The following is a 23,903-nucleotide window of genomic DNA, read 5'->3' as shown; positions in this document are numbered from 1 at the left end:
GTCAGACCACACATGGAATACTGTGTACAGTACTGGTCAGACCACACATAGAATACTGTGTACAGTACTGGTCACACCACACATAGAATCCTGTGTACAGTACTGGTCAGACCACACATGGAATACTGTGTACAGTACTGGTCAGACCCAACATGGAATACTGTGTACAGTACTGGTCAGACCATACATAGAATACTGTGTACAGTACTGGGCACCAGTGTACAAGAAAGATATAGCTGAGCTGGAGAGGGTTCAAAGACGTGTAACCAGAGTAATACGGGGAAGGGGAGGACGACAGTACCCAGAAAGATTATCAGAATTGGGGTTACTTAGTTTAGAAAAAAGAAGGCTTAGGGGCGACCTAATTACTATGTATAAATATATCAGGGGGCCGTACAGAGATCTCTCCATGATCTATTTATACCCAGGAGTGTATCTTTAACAATGGGGCATCCTCTACGTCTAGAGGAAAGAAGGTTTCTACACCAGCACAGACGGGGGTTCTTTACTGTAAGAGCAGTGAGACTATGGAACTCTGCCAGAGGAGGTGGTCATGGTGAACTCTGTAAAAGAGAGTTATGGATTATGGAGGTTACACCAGCATGCTCCATATCATTATATACAGAAGATGTATAACTTATCCCACCAGTATATACCATATACAGGCAGGTGGCAGCATTTCTGATTTCCAGGGACTGGACTGTAGAGGGCGATCATATACCAGGATAATATGTGAGACGACAACAGTTCTTTTGAATTACATTAAGAATCAGGATGGTACATTGTAGAGTAACAGAGGCTGGGAGTGCAGACACTCATTGTAATGTACACTCAGCCATCTGCAGAGCTGGATCTCGCAATCTGTGATAATAAGCTCCCCACAAATGTATCACACAACAGCGGCTGCAGCTTAATGTACTATCTGTTATAATTCCTGGTATTATTAGATACTAAGCAGAAGATTTGTGTTTTGCTTATTGTGCATTCATCATGTCTACAAAGCATTGATTTGCTTTGGATTTCCCCGTAACAGTGTGTTAAGGATAGAGCAGTAGGAAATCTATTATCGTTTTGCATTACGGATGAGGAACAGGACATAAATATTCAATGAGACGAGATTAGGCGCTCTCATCACCATCAGGAGGAAGAATCTGATTCATTATGTATATATCGCAAATAATTCACGACTGCCGTGCATGATAAAAGGTGGGGGAAATAATTACATCCAGCTAAGAAAATGGATATTATAAGGCCGGGACTCTAAACCGGTGAGATTATCACAATAATACAAAGGTGTTAAATCATCAAAGTATATTACACTTAATGTATCCCTATACACAATTGAGATAATGCGAAAAGTCGTAAACCACCTGCAGTTTTACAGCCCATAGAGTTGTATTAACCCCTTATGGACATTTGATGAACTCTTACGCCTTGATGTCTGGAAGCAGAATGCGTAACTTGTTGCTTCTGGGTCCCAGTGCAAAATCTTAAAAAAAAAAAAAGTACAACAAAAATAACTAATAAAGAAACACAGCTGTGAGAGGTAGTAGGTCATTCTTTCACTGAGAGTTTTTTTACAGTTGTATCCAGTCTAGACAGTCCTCTCTTTATATACATTGCCTTTATATACATTGTTGTTCTGTTGTTATATTATATATTAATAACCAGTATCGTGAAGCTTCGTCCCTCCTGTGCAGCGCTTCTAGGGTTAGGGACCTGACATTAGACAGTCAGTGCCTGAGACAGGACATCATGGCGGCCACTGATTGAGCTGGGTTATGTATCTAAACCTGAATGCGCTACGCAGCAGGGCCTTTAACTCTGAGCCAGGTAGGTAATTGTGTGTTTTCTATTTCGTTTTTTTTATTTACTTTTTCCTGAACTTTACTATAAAAAAAAAAAAGATGGCCAGACAACCTCTTCAATAACAGCTTCATCTACCTTTTGGGACAATCGTGCAGATGTCGGTAAAAAGATTCCACAAGGTGGCGAACATCCTCCATAATAAACTTGACCCATTCCCACTGCAGAAACTGTCAGCTGGGGTACATTTTTCAGTGGCGTGAGAGTAGATCTTACAGCCTGTTCCTGCATATCCCAAACATGTACAATGGGATGACAGTTGAGTGTGTTTGGAGGCCAACACTGGAGAACACCCCCAGAACATGACATGATGACCAATGGTCCTAGGGCATGCCAGGAGAAGACCTCCAAAACATGACATGGTGACCAATGGTCATAGGAAATGCCTGGAGTACACCCCTAGAACAGGATATAATGACCAACGGTTCAAGGTCATGCCAGGAGGACACCCCCAGACCATGACATAACCAATGGTCTTTGGGCATACCAGGATAACACAACTGCCAGTTTAACTCAAGGGCTGCACCCACAGGAAACATATTGTAACACTCACGTTTCAGAAGACAGGAACCCTGGTGGATGTGGATCCGCTGGACCTGTGTGGCAGATGACTCGGGCCGTACCAGGGAGCAGAGTCTAAGGTGCCGCTGGTTTTCACCATAGTCCGCAGCAAAGCACGCAAAGGACTTGCTGCGGCAGGCAGCACCCAGGTCGCTACCCCTGGCACGGCTTGACCACACAGGCGGCTGAGGAGATGCAAGGCACAGGAGGGATAAGGCACAGTAGCGTCATCAGGAACGTAGCAAATGGTCAGTAGGCAGGCGGCAAGGAGAAAGGTCAGATCACGGAGCAAAGGATCAGATACACAGCAAGGCAATAACAGGAATGCTTTTTATCAGGCTCAAAGCAACAAAGATCAAGCAAGGAAGTGAGGAGGGTGGAGGAATTCATCAATGAGCCACAGGTGAATTACACTAATGAGCGCACTGGCCCTTTTAAATCTTAAATCTCCGGCGCGAGCGCTCCCTAGGGGATGGGGACACGCGTGCCAGAGCAGAGAGGCAGAGATGGGGGTAGGAGAAACTCCCGGTGAGTGGGGCTCGCATACAGGTGCGTCCCGCGATGTGAGTCCTAGCCCCGTCGGCAGCAGCAGGTAATGGGACCATGCGCTCAAGGCCAGTGTGTTCGGCCGGGACACATAACGTAACACATATTCACACTGTTTCTGCTGTAGAATTCAGTTATGAGCCCCATTGAAGTTAATGGGACTTGATTTTGAGCTTAAAGGGGTACTCCGGTGGAAAACTTTTTCTTTTTAAATCAACTGGTGCCAGAAAGTTAAACCGGTTTGTAAATTACTTCTATTAAAAAATCTTAATCCTTCCAGTACTTTTTAGCTGCTGAATACTACATAGTAAATTATTTTCTTTTTGGAACACATCATGACCACAGTGCTCTCTGCTGACATCTCTGTCCATTTTAGGAACTGTCCAGAGCAGCATATGTTTTCTATGGGGATTTTCTCCTACTCTGGACAGTTTTTAAAATGGACAGAGATGTCAGCAGAGAGCACTGTGGTCATGATGTCAGCAGAGAGCACTGTGCTCCAAAAAGACAAGAATTTCCTCTGTTGTATTCAGCAGCTAATAAGTACTAGAAGGATTAGAATTTTTTTTAATAGAAGTAATTTACAAATCTAAAAAGAAAAAACTATATAGGTGTGTGCAGCTCACAACTATTACGCACCGAGGTCAAACTGGGCAAGCAACTATACCTTAATTGCTAGAAAGGGAAAAAACAAAAAATACAATGTAGCCCGGACCTTCTAGGTGAGTAAATAAAAATGGATATACGTGGATCGTGCTTCAATAATAATTATCATTTATTATAAAATATAGATAAGATTTCGACACTTCTCACAGGGCCCTTGTGAGAAGAACATACATATTAAAAGGCAACCTAACAATGTATTTAGGCAATAGTAATTAAAACTATAGACCTGGCATAGAATAATAAAAGAGTAAGATCTGTACCATACAAATATATTAAAGAGTTGCTCTTCTAGATATTTAGGGTAGATATGTCCCTTTTAGATACAGTAACAAACAGTCTGTAATATTAGAAATTGTTACCGGTCTGTAAATTGTAACTCAGGCGATGGATATTGCTCCCGCAATGGCTGAGTGTCCGTGGTGTGCACAGTTCTCTGTGCGGTGCTTCCAATTGTGAGCCTGGTCCAGTAGAATCTGAGCGCGGTGGCAGTCGCTGTCGGCTGAGGCGCTGGCAGGCGCCGAAGATCGCAGTGGTGTCCGGGGACTGCTGGCGCTGGCGTGCGCTGGAGTTGGTATTCCTCACCGCTTTGCTAGTTGGTAGACAGGACCATGTACTGGAGGGCTGGAAGTTCACCTCGTGGTGCCGGAGTCTGACGTCAGAGCCGGGATGGCTGCACCAGGATGGTTGCACCGGAATGGATCTGAACTGCTGAACCGGGTAGGTAGCAGAGTAAGAGCGCTAATGATGGTACAGTTCATAAAAGGTAACTGGCCATAAAATTTAGGCACAGTTCGTGTTACGCCGAGCGCTCCGGGTCCCCGCTCCTCCCCGGAGCGCTCGCTTCACTCTCCCCGCGGCAGCGCTCCGGTCACGTCCTCTGACCCGGGGCGCTGCGATTCCGCTGCCAGCCGGGATGCGATTCGCGATGCGGGTAGCGCCCGCTCGCGATGCGCACCCCGGCTCCCCTACCTGACTCGCTCTCCGTCTGTTCTGTCCCGGCGCGCGCGGCCCCGCTCCCTAGGGCGCGCGCGCGCCGGGTCTCTGCGATTTAAAGGGCCACTGCGCCGCTGATTGGCGCAGTGGTTCCAATTAGTGTGTTCACCTGTGCACTTCCCTATATCACCTCACTTCCCCTGCACTCCCTTGCCGGATCTTGTTGCCTTAGTGCCAGTGAAAGCGTTCCTTGTGTGTTCCTTGCCTGTGTTTCCAGACCTTCTGCCGTTGCCCCTGACTACGATCCTTGCTGCCTGCCCCGACCTTCTGCTACGTCCGACCTTGCTTTTGCCTACTCCCTTGTACCGCGCCTATCTTCAGCAGCCAGAGAGGTGAGCCGTTGCTAGTGGATACGACCTGGTCACTACCGCCGCAGCAAGACCATCCCGCTTTGCGGCGGGCTCTGGTGAAAACCAGTAGTGGCTTAGAACCGGTCCACTAGCACGGTCCACGCCAATCCCTCTCTGGCACAGAGGATCCACTACCTGCCAGCCGGCATCGTGACAGTAGATCCGGCCATGGATCCCGCTGAAGTTCCTCTGCCAGTTGTCGCTGACCTCACCACGGTGGTCGCCCAGCAGTCACAACAGATAGCGCAACAAGGCCAACAGCTGTCTCAACTGACCGTTATGCTACAACAGTTACTACCACAGCTTCAGCAGTCATCTCCTCCGCCAGCTCCTGCACCTCCTCCGCAGCGAGTGGCCGCTCCTGGGATACGCTTATCCCTGCCGGATAAATTTGATGGGGACTCTAAGTTTTGCCGTGGCTTTCTTTCCCAATGTTCCCTGCATCTGGAGATGATGTCGGACCTGTTTCCCACTGAAAGGTCTAAGGTGGCTTTCGTAGTCAGCCTTCTGTCCGGAAAAGCCCTGTCATGGGCCACACCGCTCTGGGACCGCAATGACCCCGTCACTGCCTCTGTACACTCCTTCTTCTCGGAAATCCGAAGTGTCTTTGAGGAACCTGCCCGAGCCTCTTCTGCTGAGACTGCCCTGTTGAACCTGGTCCAGGGTAATTCTTCCGTTGGCGAGTATGCCGTACAATTCCGTACTCTTGCTTCAGAATTGTCCTGGAATAATGAGGCCCTCTGCGCGACCTTCAAAAAAGGCCTATCCAGCAACATTAAAGATGTTCTGGCCGCACGAGAAATTCCTGCTAATCTACATGAACTTATTCACCTAGCCACTCGCATTGACATGCGTTTTTCCGAAAGGCGTCAGGAACTCCGCCAAGATATGGACTCTGTTCGCACGAGGCGTTTCTTCTCCTCGGCTCCTCTCTCCTCAGGTCCCCTGCAATCTGTTCCTGTGCCTCCCGCCGTGGAGGCTATGCAGGTCGACCGGTCTCGCCTGACACCTCAAGAGAGGACACGACGCCGTATGGAGAACCTCTGCCTGTACTGTGCTAGTACCGAACACTTCCTGAGAGATTGTCCTATCCGTCCTCCCCGCCTGGAAAGACGTACGCTGACTCCGCACAAAGGTGAGACAGTCCTTGATGTCTACTCTGCTTCTCCACGTCTTACTGTGCCTGTGCGGATGTCTGCCTCTGCCTTCTCCTTCTCTACAGTGGCCTTCTTGGACTCTGGATCTGCAGGAAATTTTATTTTGGCCTCTCTCGTCAACAGGTTCAACATCCCGGTGACCAGTCTCGCCAGACCCCTCTACATCAATTGTGTAAATAATGAAAGATTGGACTGTTCCATACGTTTCCGCACGGAGCCCCTTCTTATGAGCATCGGATCTCATCATGAGAGGATTGAACTTTTGGTCCTTCCCAATTGCACCTCGGAAATTCTCCTTGGACTTCCCTGGCTTCAACTTCATTCCCCTACCCTGGATTGGTCCACTGGGGAGATCAAGAGTTGGGGGTCCTCTTGTTCCAAGAACTGTCTAAAACCGGTTCCCAGTAACCCTTGCCGTAACTCTGTGGTTCCTCCAGTAACCGGTCTCCCTAAGGCCTATATGGACTTCGCGGATGTTTTCTGCAAAAAACAAGCTGAGACTCTACCTCCTCACAGGCCTTATGATTGCCCTATCGACCTCCTCCCGGGCACTACTCCACCCCGGGGCAGAATTTATCCTCTCTCTGCCCCAGAGACTCTTGCCATGTCCGAATACGTCCAGGAGAATCTAAAAAAGGGCTTTATCCGTAAATCCTCCTCTCCTGCCGGAGCTGGATTTTTCTTTGTGTCCAAAAAAGATGGCTCCCTACGTCCTTGCATTGACTACCGCGGTCTTAATAAAATCACGGTTAAGAACCGCTACCCCTTACCCCTCATCTCTGAACTCTTTGATCGCCTCCAAGGTGCCCACATCTTCACTAAATTGGACTTAAGAGGCGCCTATAACCTCATCCGCATCAGAGAGGGGGACGAGTGGAAAACGGCATTTAACACCAGAGATGGACACTTTGAGTATCTGGTCATGCCCTTTGGACTGTGCAACGCCCCTGCCGTCTTCCAAGACTTTGTCAATGAAATTTTTCGTGATCTGTTATACTCCTGTGTTGTTGTATATCTGGACGATATCCTAATTTTTTCTGCCAATCTAGAAGAACACCGCCAGCATGTCCGTATGGTTCTTCAGAGACTTCGTGACAACCAACTCTATGCCAAAATTGAGAAATGTCTGTTTGAATGCCAATCTCTTCCTTTTCTAGGATATTTGGTCTCTGGCCAGGGACTACAGATGGATCCAGACAAACTCTCTGCCGTCTTAGATTGGCCACGCCCCTCCGGACTCCGTGCTATCCAACGCTTTTTGGGGTTCGCCAATTATTACAGGCAATTTATTCCACATTTTTCTACCATTGTGGCTCCTATCGTGGCTTTAACCAAAAAAAATGCTGATCCCAAGTCCTGGCCTCCTCAAGCAGAAGACGCCTTTAAACGACTCAAGTCTGCCTTTTCTTCGGCTCCCGTCCTCTCCAGACCTGACCCTTCCAAACCCTTCCTATTGGAGGTTGATGCCTCCTCAGTGGGAGCTGGAGCTGTTCTTCTACAAAAAAATTCTTCCGGGCATGCTGTCACTTGTGGTTTTTTCTCTAGGACCTTCTCTCCAGCGGAGAGGAACTACTCCATCGGGGATCGAGAGCTTCTAGCCATTAAATTAGCACTTGAGGAATGGAGGCATCTGCTGGAGGGATCAAGTTCTCCTGTTATTATCTACACCGACCACAAGAACCTCTCCTACCTCCAGTCTGCCCAACGGCTGAATCCTCGCCAGGCCCGGTGGTCTCTGTTCTTTGCCCGATTTAATTTTGAGATTCACTTTCGTCCTGCCGATAAGAACATTAGGGCCGATGCTCTCTCTCGTTCCTCGGATGCCTCAGAAGTTGAACTCTCTCCGCAACACATCATTCCACCTGACTGCCTGATCTCCACTTCTCCTGCCTCCATCAGGCAGACTCCTCCAGGAAAGACCTTTGTTTCTCCTCGCCAACGCCTCGGAATCCTCAAATGGGGTCACTCCTCCCATCTCGCAGGTCATGCGGGTATCAAGAAATCTGTGCAACTCATCTCCCGCTTCTATTGGTGGCCGACTCTGGAGACGGATGTTGTGGACTTTGTGCGAGCCTGCACTATCTGTGCCCGGGATAAGACTCCTCGCCAGAAGCCCGCTGGTTTTCTTCATCCTCTGCCTGTCCCCGAACAGCCTTGGTCTCTGATTGGTATGGATTTTATTACTGATTTACCCCCTTCCCGTGGCAACACTGTTATTTGGGTGGTCGTTGATCGATTCTCCAAAATGGCACATTTCATCCCTCTTCCTGGTCTTCCTTCTGCGCCTCAGTTGGCTAAACAATTTTTTGTACACATTTTTCGTCTTCACGGGTTGCCTACGCAGATTGTCTCGGATAGAGGCGTCCAATTCGTGTCTAAATTCTGGAGGGCTCTCTGTAAACAACTCAAGATTAAATTAAATTTTTCTTCTGCATATCATCCCCAGTCCAATGGACAAGTAGAAAGGATTAACCAGATCTTGGGTGATTATTTGCGACATTTTGTTTCCTCCCGCCAGGATGACTGGGCAGATCTCCTCCCATGGGCCGAATTCTCGTATAACTTCAGGGTCTCTGAGTCTTCCTCCAAATCCCCATTTTTCGTGGTGTACGGCCGTCACCCTCTTCCCCCCCTCCCTACTCCCTTGCCCTCTGGTCTGCCCGCTGTGGATGAAATTTCTCGTGACCTTTCCATCATATGGAGAGAGACCCAAAATTCTCTCTTACAGGCTTCATCACGCATGAAGAAGTTCGCGGATAAGAAAAGAAGAGCTCCCCCCGTTTTTTCCCCTGGAGACAAGGTATGGCTCTCCGCTAAATATGTCCGCTTCCGTGTCCCTAGCTACAAGTTGGGACCACGCTATCTTGGTCCTTTCAAAATTTTGTGTCAAATTAATCCTGTCTCTTATAAACTTCTTCTTCCTCCCTCTCTTCGTATCCCTAATGCCTTTCACGTCTCTCTTCTCAAACCACTCATCCTCAACCGTTTTTCTCCCAAATCTGTTCCTCCCACTCCTGTTTCCGGCTCCTCGGACATCTTCTCGGTCAAAGAAATTTTAGCTGCCAAAAAGGTCAGAGGGAAAAATTTTTTTTTAGTGGACTGGGAGGGTTGTGGTCCTGAAGAGAGATCCTGGGAACCTGAGGACAACATCCTAGACAAAAGTCTGCTCCTCAGGTTCTCAGGCTCTAAGAAGAGGGGGAGACCCAAGGGGGGGGGTACTGTTACGCCGAGCGCTCCGGGTCCCCGCTCCTCCCCGGAGCGCTCGCTTCACTCTCCCCGCGGCAGCGCTCCGGTCACGTCCTCTGACCCGGGGCGCTGCGATTCCGCTGCCAGCCGGGATGCGATTCGCGATGCGGGTAGCGCCCGCTCGCGATGCGCACCCCGGCTCCCCTACCTGACTCGCTCTCCGTCTGTTCTGTCCCGGCGCGCGCGGCCCCGCTCCCTAGGGCGCGCGCGCGCCGGGTCTCTGCGATTTAAAGGGCCACTGCGCCGCTGATTGGCGCAGTGGTTCCAATTAGTGTGTTCACCTGTGCACTTCCCTATATCACCTCACTTCCCCTGCACTCCCTTGCCGGATCTTGTTGCCTTAGTGCCAGTGAAAGCGTTCCTTGTGTGTTCCTTGCCTGTGTTTCCAGACCTTCTGCCGTTGCCCCTGACTACGATCCTTGCTGCCTGCCCCGACCTTCTGCTACGTCCGACCTTGCTTTTGCCTACTCCCTTGTACCGCGCCTATCTTCAGCAGCCAGAGAGGTGAGCCGTTGCTAGTGGATACGACCTGGTCACTACCGCCGCAGCAAGACCATCCCGCTTTGCGGCGGGCTCTGGTGAAAACCAGTAGTGGCTTAGAACCGGTCCACTAGCACGGTCCACGCCAATCCCTCTCTGGCACAGAGGATCCACTACCTGCCAGCCGGCATCGTGACAGTTCGAGTACTACTATGCCAGTAGATAACGACTAGACGCGTTTCAGGGTTGTATAATGTAACCCTTTCCTCATGATCTACTGGCATAGTATTTTTCATGGACCAGTTCAGGTTTGAAGTGGATTTGAAGGGTCTTCATATTAGAAATACCCCATAAATGACCCCATTATAAAAACTACACCCCCCAAAGTATTCAAAATGACATTCAATAAGTGTATTAACCCTTTAGGTGTTTCACAGGAATAGCAGAAAAGTGAAGGAGAAAATTCACAATCTTCATTTTTTACACTCGCATGTTCTTGTAGACCCAATTTTTGAATTTTTGCAAGGGGTAAAAAAGGAGAAAATTTTTACTTGTATTTGAAACCCAATTTCTCTCGAGTAAGCACATACCTCATATGTCTATGTTAATTGTTCGGCGGGCGCAGTAGAGGGCTCAGAAGGGAAGGAGCGACAAATGGTTTTTGGGGGGCATGTCACCTTTAGGAAGCCCCTATGGTTCCAGGACAGCAAAAAAACCCCACATGGCATACCATTTTGGAAACTAGACCCCTCAGGGAACATAACAAGTGGTAAAGTGAACCTTAATACCCCACAGGTGATTCACAGGTGTAAAAAAAAAAAAAATGTTTTACCTAAAATGCTTGGTTTCCCAAAAATGTTACATTTTTTAAAAAGGATAATAGCAGAAAATACCCCCCAAAATTTGAAGCCCAATTTCTCCCGATTCAGAAAACACCCCATATGGGGGTGAAAAGTGCTCTGCTGGCGCACTACAGGTCTCAGAAGAGAAGGAGTCACATTTGGCTTTTTGAAAGCAAATTTTGCTCTGGGGGCATGCCGCATTTAGGAAGCCCCTATGGTGCCAGAACCGCAAAAAAAAAAAACCATGGCATACCATTTTGGAAACTAGACCCCTTGTGGAACGTAACAAGGGGTAATGTGAACCTTAATACCCCACAGGTGTTTCATGACTTTTGCATATGTAAAAAAAAAACATTTTTTTTTTACCTAAAATGCTTGGTTTCCCAAAATTTTTACATTTTTTAAAAGGGTAATAGCAGAAAATACCCCCCAAAATTTGAAGCTCAATTTCTCCCGATTCAGAAAACACCCCATATGGGGGTGAGAAGTGCTCTGCTGGCGCACTACAGGTCTCAGAAGAGAAGGAGTCACATTTGGCTTTTTGAAAGCATATTTTGCTCTGGGGGCATGCCGCATTTAGGAAGCCCCTATGGTGCCAGGACAGCAAAAAAAAAAAAGGCATACCATTTTGGAAACTAGACCCCTCGGGGAACGTAACAAGGGGTAATGTGAACCTTAATACCCCACAGGTGATTCACAACTTTTGCATATGTAAAAAAAAAATAAAAAATTTTACCTAAAATGTTGGTTTCCCAAAAATTTTAGATTTTAAAAAAGGGTAATAGCAGAAAATACCCCCCCATAATTTGTAACACAATTTCTCCCGAGTACGGCGATACCCCATATGTGACCCTAAACTGTTGCCTTGAAATACGACAGGGCTCCAAAGTGAGAGCGCCATGCGCATTTGAGGCCTAAATTAGGGATTGCATAGGGGTGGACATAGGGGTATTCTACGCCAGTGATTCCCAAATAGGGTGCCTCCAGCTGTTGTAAAAGTCCCAGCATGCCTGGACAGTCAGTGGCTGTCTGGTTATACTGGGAGTAGTTGTTTTGCAACAGCTGGAGGCTCCGTTTTGGAAACAGTGGCGTACCAGACGTTTTTCATTTTTATTGGGGAGGGGAGGGGGGCTGTGTAGGGGTATGTGTATATGTAGTGTTTTTTACTTTTTATTTTATTTTGTGTTAGTGTAGTGTTTTTAGGGTACAGTCGCACGGGCGGGGGTTCACAGTAGTTTCTCGCTGGCAGTTTGAGCAGCGGCAGAAAATTTGCCTCAGCTAAAACTTGCAGCCGGATACTTAGTGTAATCCTCCGCCCATGTGAGTGTACCCTGTACGTTCACATTGGGGGGGGGGGGGGGACATCCAGCTGTTGCAAAACTACAACTCCCAGCATGTAGGGTCTATAAGTGCATGCTGGGAGTTGTAGTTTTGCAACAGCTGGAGGCTCCGTTTTGGAAACGGTGGCGTACCAGACGTTTTTCATTTTTATTGTAGGGGTATGTGTATATGTAGTGTTTTTTTACTTTTTATTTTGTGTTAGTGTAGTGTAGTGTTTTTAGGGTACAGTCACACGGGCGGGGGGTTCACAGTAGTTTCTCGCTGGCAGCTTGAGCTGCAGCAGAAAATTTGCTGCAGCTCAAACTTGCAGCCGGATACTTACTGTAATCCTCCGCCCATGTGAGTGTACCCTGTACATTCACATTGGGGGGGGGGGACATCCAGCTGTTGCAAAACTACAACTCCCAGCATGTACGGTCTATCAGTGCATGCTGGGAGTTGTAGTTTTGCAACAGCTGGAGACACACAGGTTGTGAAACACCGAGTTTGGCAACAAACTCAGTGTTTTGCAATCAGTGTGCCTTCAGCTGTTGCAAAAGCTACAACCCCCAGCATGTACGGACAGCGGAAGGGCATGCTGGGTGTTGTAGTTATGCAACAGCGGGAGGCATACTACTTTGGCTGGGGATGCTGGGGATTGTAGTTATGCAACAGCTGGAGACACACTGGTTTACTACTTAACTCATTGTGCCTTCAGCTGTTGCAAAACTACAACTCTCAGCAGTCACCGACAGCCAACGGGCATGCTGGGAGTTGTAGTTATGCAACCAGCAGCTGCACCACTACAACTCCCAGCATGCACTTAAGCTGTTTGTGCAAGCTGGGAGTTGTAGTTACACAACAGCTGAAGGTACACTTTTCCATAGAAAGAATGTGCCTCCAGCTGTTGCAAAACCATAAGTCCCAGCATGCCCATAAGTGCATGCTGGGAGTTGTGGTGGTCTGCCTCCTCCTGTTGCATAACTACAGCTCCCAGCATGCCCTTTTTGCATGCTGGGAGCTGTTGCTAAGCAACAGCAGGAGGCTGTCACTCACCTCCTGCTGCTGCTGATCACCGCACAGGTCAGTCCCGCCGCCGCCGCCGCCGTCGCTCCTGGGGCCCCGATCCCAACATTAACGCCGGGGATCGGGGTCCCCAGCACCAGGGGTGCACGTCCCGCACCCGCTCACGTCCTCCGGAAGAGGGGCGGAGCGGGTGTGGGAGTGACACCCGCAGCAGGCGCCCTGATTGGTCGGCCGGTAATCCGGCCGACGAATCAGGGCGATCGTGAGGTGGCACCAGTGCCACCTCACCCCTGCAGGCTCTGGCTGTTCGGGGCTGTCTCTGACGGCCCCGATCAGCCAGTAATTCCGGGTCACCGGGTCACTGGAGACCCGATTGACCAGGAATCGCCGCAGATCGCTGGACTGAATTGTCCAGCGATCTGCGGCCATCGCCGACATGGGGGGGCATAATGACCCCCCTGGGCGATATGCCGCGATGCCTGCTGAACGATTTGAGCAGGCATCGGGCACCGGCTCCCCTCCGGCTAGCGGCGGGGGGCCGGGAAAGGACAGGACGTACTCCTACGTCCTCGGTCCTTAAGGACTCGGAAACGGGGGCGTAGGAGTACGTCCATTGTCCTTAAGGGGTTAAAGCGGCACTCTGGTGGAAAACTATTTGTCATATTATATTTCATATCAACTGGCTCTAGAAAGTTAAACAGATTTGTAAATGACTTCTATTTAAAAATCTTAATCCTTCCAGTACTTATCAGCTGCTGTATGCTCCAGAGGAAGTTGAGTTGTTCTTTTCTGTCTGACCACAGTGCTCTCTGCTGGCACCTCTGTCCATGTCAGGAACTGTCCAGAGTAGGAGCAAATCCCTATAGAAAACCTATACTGCTCTGGACAGTTCCTTACATGGACAGAGGTGTCAGCAGAGAGCAATGTGGTAAGTCAGAAAATAACAACTCAACTTCCTCTGGAGCATGCAGCAGCTGATAAGTACTGGAAGGGTTAATATTATTTTTTAATTGAAGTAATTTACAAATCTGTAAAACTTTCTGTCACCAGTTGATTTGAAAAGAAATTGCTTTCCACTGGAGTATCCCTTCAATCTGTGTTTTGAAAGCACAGAAATTCCGCAGAAATTCCGCAAAACTATGCAAAATCTTGCAGTCTGCTTTGCTGGGCTGAATTTGAGCGGTATAGCAAATATTGTGCTGTGTGAACATGGCCTCATTCAGAAATAGAATGCTGTGCCTCCCTACATCTATAACATGATTCATTTAACATGTGCTTTATAGTAAATGATTCTGGCACAGCCTCAGCTCAGCAATTTTCCCTAAATTCAGAATCGCATAGAAATGGCTGCCACGCTTCTGGGCAGTGGATAAACGCCAAGTGTAAGCTGCGTTCTGTATTACGTTTTACACTGCTAATATGTGAGGTGGTTTATGGTGCCTCAGGGGCTACAGCTGATGTATTTACCACAGCGAAAAACACTGCCGAGACACTCAGAATAATCTTGTGTATCTCAGCAGATGTCATTCATGGCAACACTACAAAAAAGCAATGTTAATGAATACAATGCCAGAGCTGCAGTGATGACTGACACACATGTAAATGTAATATAATAACGGAGGTCCCAGCACTCACCGATGCAAGCAAATGGAATTTATTGTATATCCTAGTCACAGGACGCGTTTCGGCACTTAGCCTTCCTCTGCGGCACAGCAGAGGAAGGCTAAGTGCCGAAACACGTCCTGTGACTAGGATATACAATAAATACCATTTGCTTGCATCGGTGAGTGCTGGGACCTCTGTTATTATATTACAATACTCTTTTCCTCGTGCACCACCACTTTTCAGATAGTGCCGACCATTGCTCTACACATGTAAATGTAGACGGTACTTACAGTCCGGATTTTTGCAGGAAGGGATTTATACAAATTTGCGTGCAGATTGGGGACTGTGCAAAGCTTAAAGAGGTACTCCACTGGCCAATGTTCAAAAGTAAATGTTCCAAACGCTGTTTTCGCACTGCAGGGTTGGTCACGCCCCTCATGACATGGCCATGCCCCCTCAATGCAAGTCAATGGGAGGGGGCGTGGCGGCTGCCACGCCCCCTCCCATTGACTTGCATTGAGGGGGCATGGCCATGTCACGAGGTGCGTGGCCGACCCTGCAGTGCGAAAACAGCGTTCGGAACATTTACTTGTGAACGTTGGCCAGTGGAGTACCCCTTTAAGCTACTTGAAATGGGGCAAGGCTTGGATGTTTGACAATTTGTGATTTTTAAATTGGTTATTATGGAGAGTGAATATGATAATACAATTCATATTTTATAGGGTTCTCAATTAGTTGGGTGATCTACATGCTGTTACTTATGTAGGATTCTTAGGGGGATGTATCAATGTATTAGCATTAACTGCAGCTCATATATTAGTGTAAATCATCTAGTGCACCAAAATCAGGAAATCTGGGCATGACGTAAAGGGAGGGGTAAGGCCTAAACTGTAATGCAGATTTATTAATACTAAAGCTACAAAATGATGTAATGTTTGGTGCAAATCAAACCGAATGTTATAAGGTGAGAGAGCCCCCCCCCCCCCCCCCCATTGTCTAACCACTTAGATGCCTTGGTCATTATTGACTGCAGCTGCTAGGGGCCTAAACAGCAAGGATCAGAGATAATTCAGGTGTTTGCTGTAGTTGAAGAAGTACTCCAGGTTTTTAGGTTTTTTATTGCCCATATGATGTACACTCATCATCACTAGTCCTGCAGCACCATCTGTTTTATTTCAGCACAGCTGCATCAATGCGTTCCAATACTGTAACAGTGTCATGTGATCTCCAGCCTGACCCATAGAAAATAACAGTGCTTAATGTGTCAGAGGAAGTGGTCAGTCCTGGGTCAGCTTACTTTCTGTGACTCTACATGACATAATCACATCAGATTTCTTCTGGCTGATCACAGGCCACTCCCCCCAAGCTCTATCTGTATACTGCTGCTGCTACCTCTAAGGGATCAGGATACAGTATATAGTAGTTATACACCTCCCTAGCAAGCGTATCTGTATTCTGCTGCTGCTACAATATTTTCTATAAGAGAATCTACTCTACACATTTTAGAGACAGCACTGAAATGATCCTCTGCTTCAATGTAAAGTAGTGAGTGCACAGCATGTATAACAGTTTAATGTTGTGTTCCCTCAACATAACTCTGCCATTAATGTCTAAACCACCACCATTAATGTCTACACTACTACCATTAATGTCTAAACCACCACCATTAATGTCTAAACCACCACCATTAATGTCTAAACCACCACCATTAATGTCTAAACCACCACCATTAATGTCTACACCACTACCATTAATGTCTAAACTACTACCATTAATGTCTAAACCACTACCATTAATGTCTAAACCACCACCATTAATGTCTACACCACTACCATTAATGTCTAAACTACTACCATTAATGTCTAAACCACCACCATTAATGTCTAAACCACCACCATTAATGTCTAAACCACCACCATTAATGTCTACACCACCACCATTAATATCTAAACCACCACCATTAATGTCTAAACCACTACCATTAATGTCTACACCACTACCATTAATGTCTACACCACCACCATTAATGTCTAAACCACCACCATTAATGTCTACACCACTACCATTAATGTCTAAACCACCACCATTAATGTCTACACCACTACCATTAATGTCTACACCACTACCATTAATGTCTACACCACTACCATTAATGTCTAAACAAACTACCATTAATGTCTAAACCACCACCAGTAATGTCTAAACCACCACCATTAATGGCAAAAAGTGAGTACACCCCTAAATGGAAATGTCCAAATTTTGCCCAATTAGCCCTTTTCCCTCCCCGATGTCATGTGACTTGTTAGTGTTATAAGGTCTCAGGTTACAATGGGGAGCAGGTGTCTTAAATTTTGTGTTATCACTCTTAGGATCAGAAAATAAGAATTGTTGCTCTTTTTTTTTTTTATATATATATATATATATATTTTATTCAGCTTTACAATAAACAGAAAATAAACATAATGCGGGACATATCCTGGAGAAAGAATTGTTGCTCTTTATAAAGATGACCTAGGCTATAAGAAGATTGCCAAGACCCTGAAAGTGCACTGCACTATCGCCACCCATCCTAGAAACGATAGGTGCGTGCTTAAATGAATGAAGGTCCACAATAGAGATGAACTTGTATAAACTTTACTGAAGTACTTGCGGTACATCCAATTAAAGGGGTTGTGCGCTGCCCGGCCTTTCGGAGCTCCGCTCACAGCGTCCGGAAGTTCATTACTCCGAAAGCTTTGTGCGGGCTTCCGTGTTCACGTCACGCCCAGCCCCTCGTGACAGTGGTCGCGCCCCCTTCCCATAGACTTTCATTGAGGGGGCGGGCGAGACGTCACCAGGGGCCGGGCGTGACATCACGCCCGGCGGCCGCGAACACGGAAGCCCGCACACAGCGTTCGGAGTAATGAACTTCCGGATGCTGTGAGCGGAGCTCCGAAAGGCCGGGCAGCGCACATCCCCTTTAACAGCAACAGTCTTAGCAATACAGTCCCTATGTAGTACGGCAGTGATTGACAGATGCCGCGGACCATTAGCTTATCCAAAGGACTAGTAGAATTAGAATTGATGCAGAGATCCGTCCGGATTTAGGAGTTTGTTTAGGTCCAGTGATCTTGCAGATGAGGTTACTCACAGTTTTGTAAGATGGTCGTCGTGGGCCTAGTCACTGCTGACAACAGCTGTGCAGATCCTCCTCGGTCAGCAGCCCACGAGGAAAGAGAGATGCTGCTTGCTTGACAGCACAGGAACAAGAGCAAACGATTAATGGCCGCCGCTCCCTAATATGGGCAGGGCCATTTTGGATTGGTCCGAGTCAGCTGTCACTCACCGTTACAATGCATGGTGGGCGATCACCTGACTTCCTCCAAAGGTCCTTGAACCATAAACCATAGAGTCCTGTGACACTACTACAAGGTAAGTACACTTTATATACATATATACACTTATAATTAGAATAATTTTAACTATTAAAGGGGTGACTAGGGGCTAACTATAGATGAGGACCCCACCGGTACCTAGGGACTCTGACTTTGGGGACCTCACCACAAGGTAACGGATGCAATCCGGTACCGGGACACCACAATGTCATGGAGGAGTGGAAGTGGAGTCCAGTGACAACCTTTTAAGCTCTGGTGAACTCCATGCAAGAGCCTTAAAGGGGTACTCCGGTGCTTACACATCTTATCCCCTATCCAAAGGATAGGGGATAAGATGCCTGATCGCGAGAGTCCAGCAGCTGGGGACGCCCGCAATCATGCACGCGGCACCCCGTTAGTAATCAGTCCCCGGAGCGTGTTTGCTCCGGGTCTGATTACGGTCGACCGCAGGGCCGGCGGCGTGTGACGTCACGCCCCCGTGTGACGTCACGCTCGCCCCTGAATGCAAGCCTAGGGGAGGGGGCGTGATAGCTATCATGCCCCCTCCAGTAGGCTTGCATTGAGGGGCGGAGCGTAACGTCACCTGGGGGCGGGGGCGTGACGTTACAGATCGCCGGTGTGAGGTGGTTTTTTGCGCCCCCGTAGATCCTTGCGTCCGCTCCTCCCCCAGCTCTCCGAACATTTCCGAAGCTAGAAGGGGAGAGCAAGGGGAGAGAGAAGGTTCACGCCCCCTCCCTCATCTCCCCTCCCTGAGCTCGGCTGGACGCAGATCTCTACGACACGCCCCCTCCCTGAGGACATAGATCTCCTCGGCAGGTCCCCTCCCTCATCTCCCCGAGCTGAGGAACGTAAATCTCCATGGCAGGTCCCCTCCCTCATCTCCCCTCCCTGAGGACGTAGAGCAGTGCTCCCAATGAGCTCTATGTGTAAAGGGGGACATACTGTACGGGCTAAAGGGGGATATTTAGCCCGTGCAGTATGTCCCCCTTTAGCCCCTGCAGTATGTTCCCCTTTACACATAGAGCTCATTGGGAGCACTGCTCTATGTCCTCAGCTCGGGGAGATGAGGGAGGGACCTGCCGTGCAGATCTATGTCCTCAGGGAGGGGGCGGGCCGTAGAGATCTGCGTCCAGCCAAGCTCAGGGAGATGAGGGAGGGGACCTGCCGTGGAGATTTACGTCCTCAGCTCGGAGAGATGAGGGAGGGACCTGCCGTGGCGATCTAAGTCCTCAGGGAGGGGGCGTGTCGTAGAGATCTGCGTCCAGCCGAGCAGCCGAGCTCAGGGGAGATGAGGGAGGGGGCGTGGACCTTCTCTCTCCCCTTGCTCTGCCCACCCCCAGTTCTAGCTTCAGAAATATTCGGAGAGCTGGGGGAGGAGCGGACGCATGGATCTACGGGGGCGCAAAAAACCACCTCACAGGTTTGCTATGGGGATTTGCTTCTAAACTGGACAGTTCCCGAGACACGTGTCATCAGAGAGCACTTAGACAGAAAAGTACAACTCAACTTCATCAGCTCATAAGTACTGAAAGGATTGAGATTTTTTAATAGTAATTTACAAATCTGTTTAACTTTCTGGAGCCAGTTGATATATATAAAAAAAAGTTTTTTTCCTGGATAACCCCTTTAATAATAGCCTATCCTGCATTCTACAAGCTATTTAACCCTGTTAAGAAAGGGTTAAACATTTCCTAGTGGAGGCTGCAGTAATGTAGTTTCATCATGTAGCTGTGCAGATGATTTGGAGCTCTGTATCAGAAATGATGTAGTTTATCTACACAGAATTTGTATTATTGTCCAGTCATTGTATGTAGTAGAGGCGAAGAAGGAAAATTTGACCCTTACAGAGGCGCTGTTAGTTCCAGAGTAATGTAGATGCCAACCAGAGGTATTAGTAAAAAACACTGGAGTGGTTTATTAGAGCATAAGAGGACAATGAAGTACACAGATGACGCGTTTCGGTGGAGCCACCCCCTTCCTCAGATCAGTGACTGAGGAAGGGGGTGGCTCCCCCGAAACGCGTCATCTGTGTACTTCATTGTCCTCTTATGCTCTAATAAACCACTCCGGTGTTTTTTTTTACCAATACCTCTGGTTGGCATCTACATTACTCTGGAACTAAAAAAAAAAAAAACAGACGCCATAACCGCGCACTCTGCCACTGCAGTTCCCGACATCTCGCCGACCGCCATTGTGGTCACGTGAGTCAAACCCAGTAGCAGGGCTCTGCTCTGGGTAACCAGCACACCTACTTCACCTTGTCCCTTGGTTATGCTCTAAGGGAATTGTGTTTATTGTTGTGGACTATGTTCACGTGTTGGTTCTAATTAGTGCACTTTATTATTACTATTGTTGCACATTTTTGGCCTATGAATTTTTTGCTTGCACCTTATTTTCTTGTTGCACCTTATGTATTATTGTTTACATTTGGTAACGCAGTATTGACCAAACTTTTTGTTTGCCCTGGAGCCCCTGATGAACCCATTAACTTGGGGGGAACGCGTTGGGCGGGCTATACATTTGTTCTAGTTTAGGGGCTGACCAAGGGATAGACCGGGGCAGGGGTCGTCCTTTCAAGGACGAGTGCCCCGACAGCTCCCTGAGCGAGCAGGGCTAGTGGGCACAACATCTCCCCTGGCAGGGTATACTAGGGTCATAGTCCCACCCCACCTGGTCTTTATAATTTTCCCGGTCACCCCACTTTATGTCTCTACTCAGGCCACTGAACTGTTTGACTCCAACTATCATCGCTAGTTGTGGCTTCTGGGCCTCTTTGACCTATCTCCTTGTTGTTTGTATGTCAGTGGGGATTCTGTTGTTTTCAATAGCACGATTAAACGTTATGTTTTATATGTCTTTACCCCTTCTGTGAACCGATTACTCTGGAACTAGCAGCGCCTCTGTAAGGGTCAAATCTTCCTTCTTCGCCTCCACTTCTATCAGGATCGGATCTTTTCCTTCCCCGGGACACAGGCTCAGCAGCAGTTCCAGCCTTTCTGTCACCCACTGTGTGGGTTATATGCGAATATCCTATTCGCACAAGGTGAGCGGCCACTACCTAGGGGCAAGTCCTGCCCGTTCACTGTGACTTTGTTTTAATTTGTTATCCCTGTTTAGTGGTAACGCACAAGGCGCCTGTGTCGGTCTCTCTTTTTTTTTTTTTTCTCCCACTATTGTATGTAGTAGGAACCTGCAGGACCATCTAGCTGCAGCCATTGTAGCAGATCACATGGTCATGCCAGGCACCCAGGCGTTCAGACATGGCAGATGAAGCATGTAAGAGCACAGTGCATTCCTTCAGAGCAGCCAGATGTGGGTTATATGCCCATTCACCACAGTGTGGGTTAATATTCCAACTCCTCCACTCCCCGTCTTCCTGAATTCTCTGGATTCACACCATAACATTCCTTCCAGCAATCATCCTCACCTCTCCCATCACACCTCCGCGTGTTTCGCTTATCGCAGCAAGCGCTGATGTTTCTCTGTATTGACATTTTCCATCTGCTTCCAGGATTGTGTAATCCGCACCGTCATGAGATGTCACAATTAAATTGTCTCATGCACAGGGATATCAGCCATTCACAAAGCCGAGGCGGAGATCAGGGAATGATTCCTACAATAAAAGAAAAAGGAAAAAAAAAAAAAAGGTAAATACCGAAACATATTGGGGATTATTTAGAAAAATGTCAAGGTGGGAAAAGGCGGTTTGAAAACAAAATTGTATGGTGACAGTAAAACAAGCACAATACTGCAAAATAATTTCACAGAAGACTGAGCAGATCCTGCACCAAGGAATTGAGAAGTTACCATGACCACAGCCAGGGGGGTCCCACTGCACATATCGAAATGGGGCTCCTATTATGGCGTCTGGTTTTGCCCTCCAGGGCAGAAAGGTCTGGTGTTTTATTTCCCCTTTTCTTTTCATGACTCATTGGTCAATACAGTGGTCCCTCAGGTTACAATATTAATTGCTTCCAGGACGACCATTTGTATGTTGAAATCATTGTATGTTGAGACTCTAACTCTATAGAAACCTGGTAATTGGTTCTGAAGCCACCAAAATGTCATCCAAAAATAGGAAAAAGTGAGGATTAAAGACAAACAAGTAAATAACTAATATAGATAAAACAAGTCCTTAACATATAAAAGTAAGAAAGATCTGCTGGGAGCTGTAAATCACTGTCTATGTCAGTGTTTCCCAACCAGGGTGCCTCCAGCTGTTGCAAAACTACAACTCCCAGCATGCCCGGACAGCCGTTGGCTGTCCGGGCATGCTGGGACTTGTCGTTTTGCAACAGCTGAAGGCACCCTGGTTGGGAAACAATGGTTTATGTAGAGGACTGGGGCTTCTTCAGGGTTCTATACAGTACACACAGTGTCCCAAATGGAGCTACTAGAGATGAGCGAACTTACAGTAAATTTGATTCGTCACGGACTTCTCGGCTCGGCAGTTGATGACTTTTCCTGCATAAATTAGTTTAGCTTTCAGGTGCTCCGGTGGGCTGGAAAAGGTGGATACAGTCCTAGGAGACTCTTTCCTAGGACTGTATCCACCTTTTCCAGCCCACCGGAACACCTGAAGGCTGAACTCATTTACGCAGGATAAGTCATCAACTGCCGAGCCGAGAAGTTCGTGACAAATCAAATTTACTGTAAGTTCGCTCATCTCTAGGAGCTACCCTTATTTGGTGTCCAAAGGAGCAACTAACCCTGGCACAGGTAAGGAGAAGTACAGAACTTGCAGTTCCTCCCTGTACTGTAGGGGGCGCTACCAGACAGCCAGTAAGTGCATACACTTCAGTAATACAGGGGTTTTACCAGTAAAATGCTCATTCTGATTGGTCAGTTTCTCCAGTTGTGAAATATCTCACCGATCTGGACTGTCCGTAGCATTGTATGTTGAGTCTGGTTTCAAGTTACAATGGTACAGAAAAAAACATTGTATGTTGAAACTATTGTATGTTGAGGCCATTGTAAGTTGAGGGATCAATGTATCCCCCTTCATTAATTTGCTGACAATGCAGTTCCCTGGAGTGAGGAGTTCTGCACAACTTCTTACCAATAGAGGAAGGAATGGAATCAACCAGGACAGGACCCCATAACAGCCGCATGGTCTGCTACTAAGCTATGTACACACGGGACCACAGCTCTAGTTCTATGTCTCCCTATAGGAAAAAAAAGGTCACGAGACCTTGAAGGTATTGTAAGATTTCACATTTTTGTTGATCCCTCATTATAAGGCCTTAAAGGAGTAGTCCAGTGGTGATTCAGTGGTGAGCAACTTATCCCCTATCCTAAGGATAGGGGATAAGTTGCAGATCGCGGGGGGTCCGACCGCTGGGGCCCCCTGCGATCTCCTGTACGGAGCCCCGACAGCCCGCGGGAAGGGGGCGTGTCGACCTCCGCACGAGGCGGCGGCCGACACGCCCCCTCAATACAACTCTATGGCAGAGCCGAAGCGCTGCCTTCGGCAATCTCCGGCTCTGCCATAGAGATGTATTGAGGGGGCGTGTTGGCCGCCGCCTCGTGCAGGGGTCGACACCCGCTATCTCGGCGGAGAGCCGGGGCCCCGTACAGAGAGATCGCAGGGGGCCCCAGCGGTCGGACCCCCCGCGATCTCAAACTTATCCCCTATCCTTAGGATAGGGGATACGTTTTTCACCACTGGACTACCCCTTTAATCCTGTTATTTGACCACAGTTTTTGGCTATCACATCCTGAAGCATGTGCAATGTGCTTCCCTAAGGAAAATGTAGCAATTTTTTGGTGACCATGTAGAATATTCCCAAAACTGTCATAGTCACTTGCAATTTTTTGAAGAAATTAGTCTTGCTTTCCTTATCCTAGACCAGACTTTTAAGGCTGGGTTCC

This window comes from Hyla sarda, chromosome 5, assembly GCF_029499605.1.
Source record: "Hyla sarda isolate aHylSar1 chromosome 5, aHylSar1.hap1, whole genome shotgun sequence".
Lineage (NCBI taxonomy): Eukaryota > Metazoa > Chordata > Amphibia > Anura > Hylidae > Hyla > Hyla sarda.
This window is presented reverse-complemented; position numbering follows the sequence as displayed.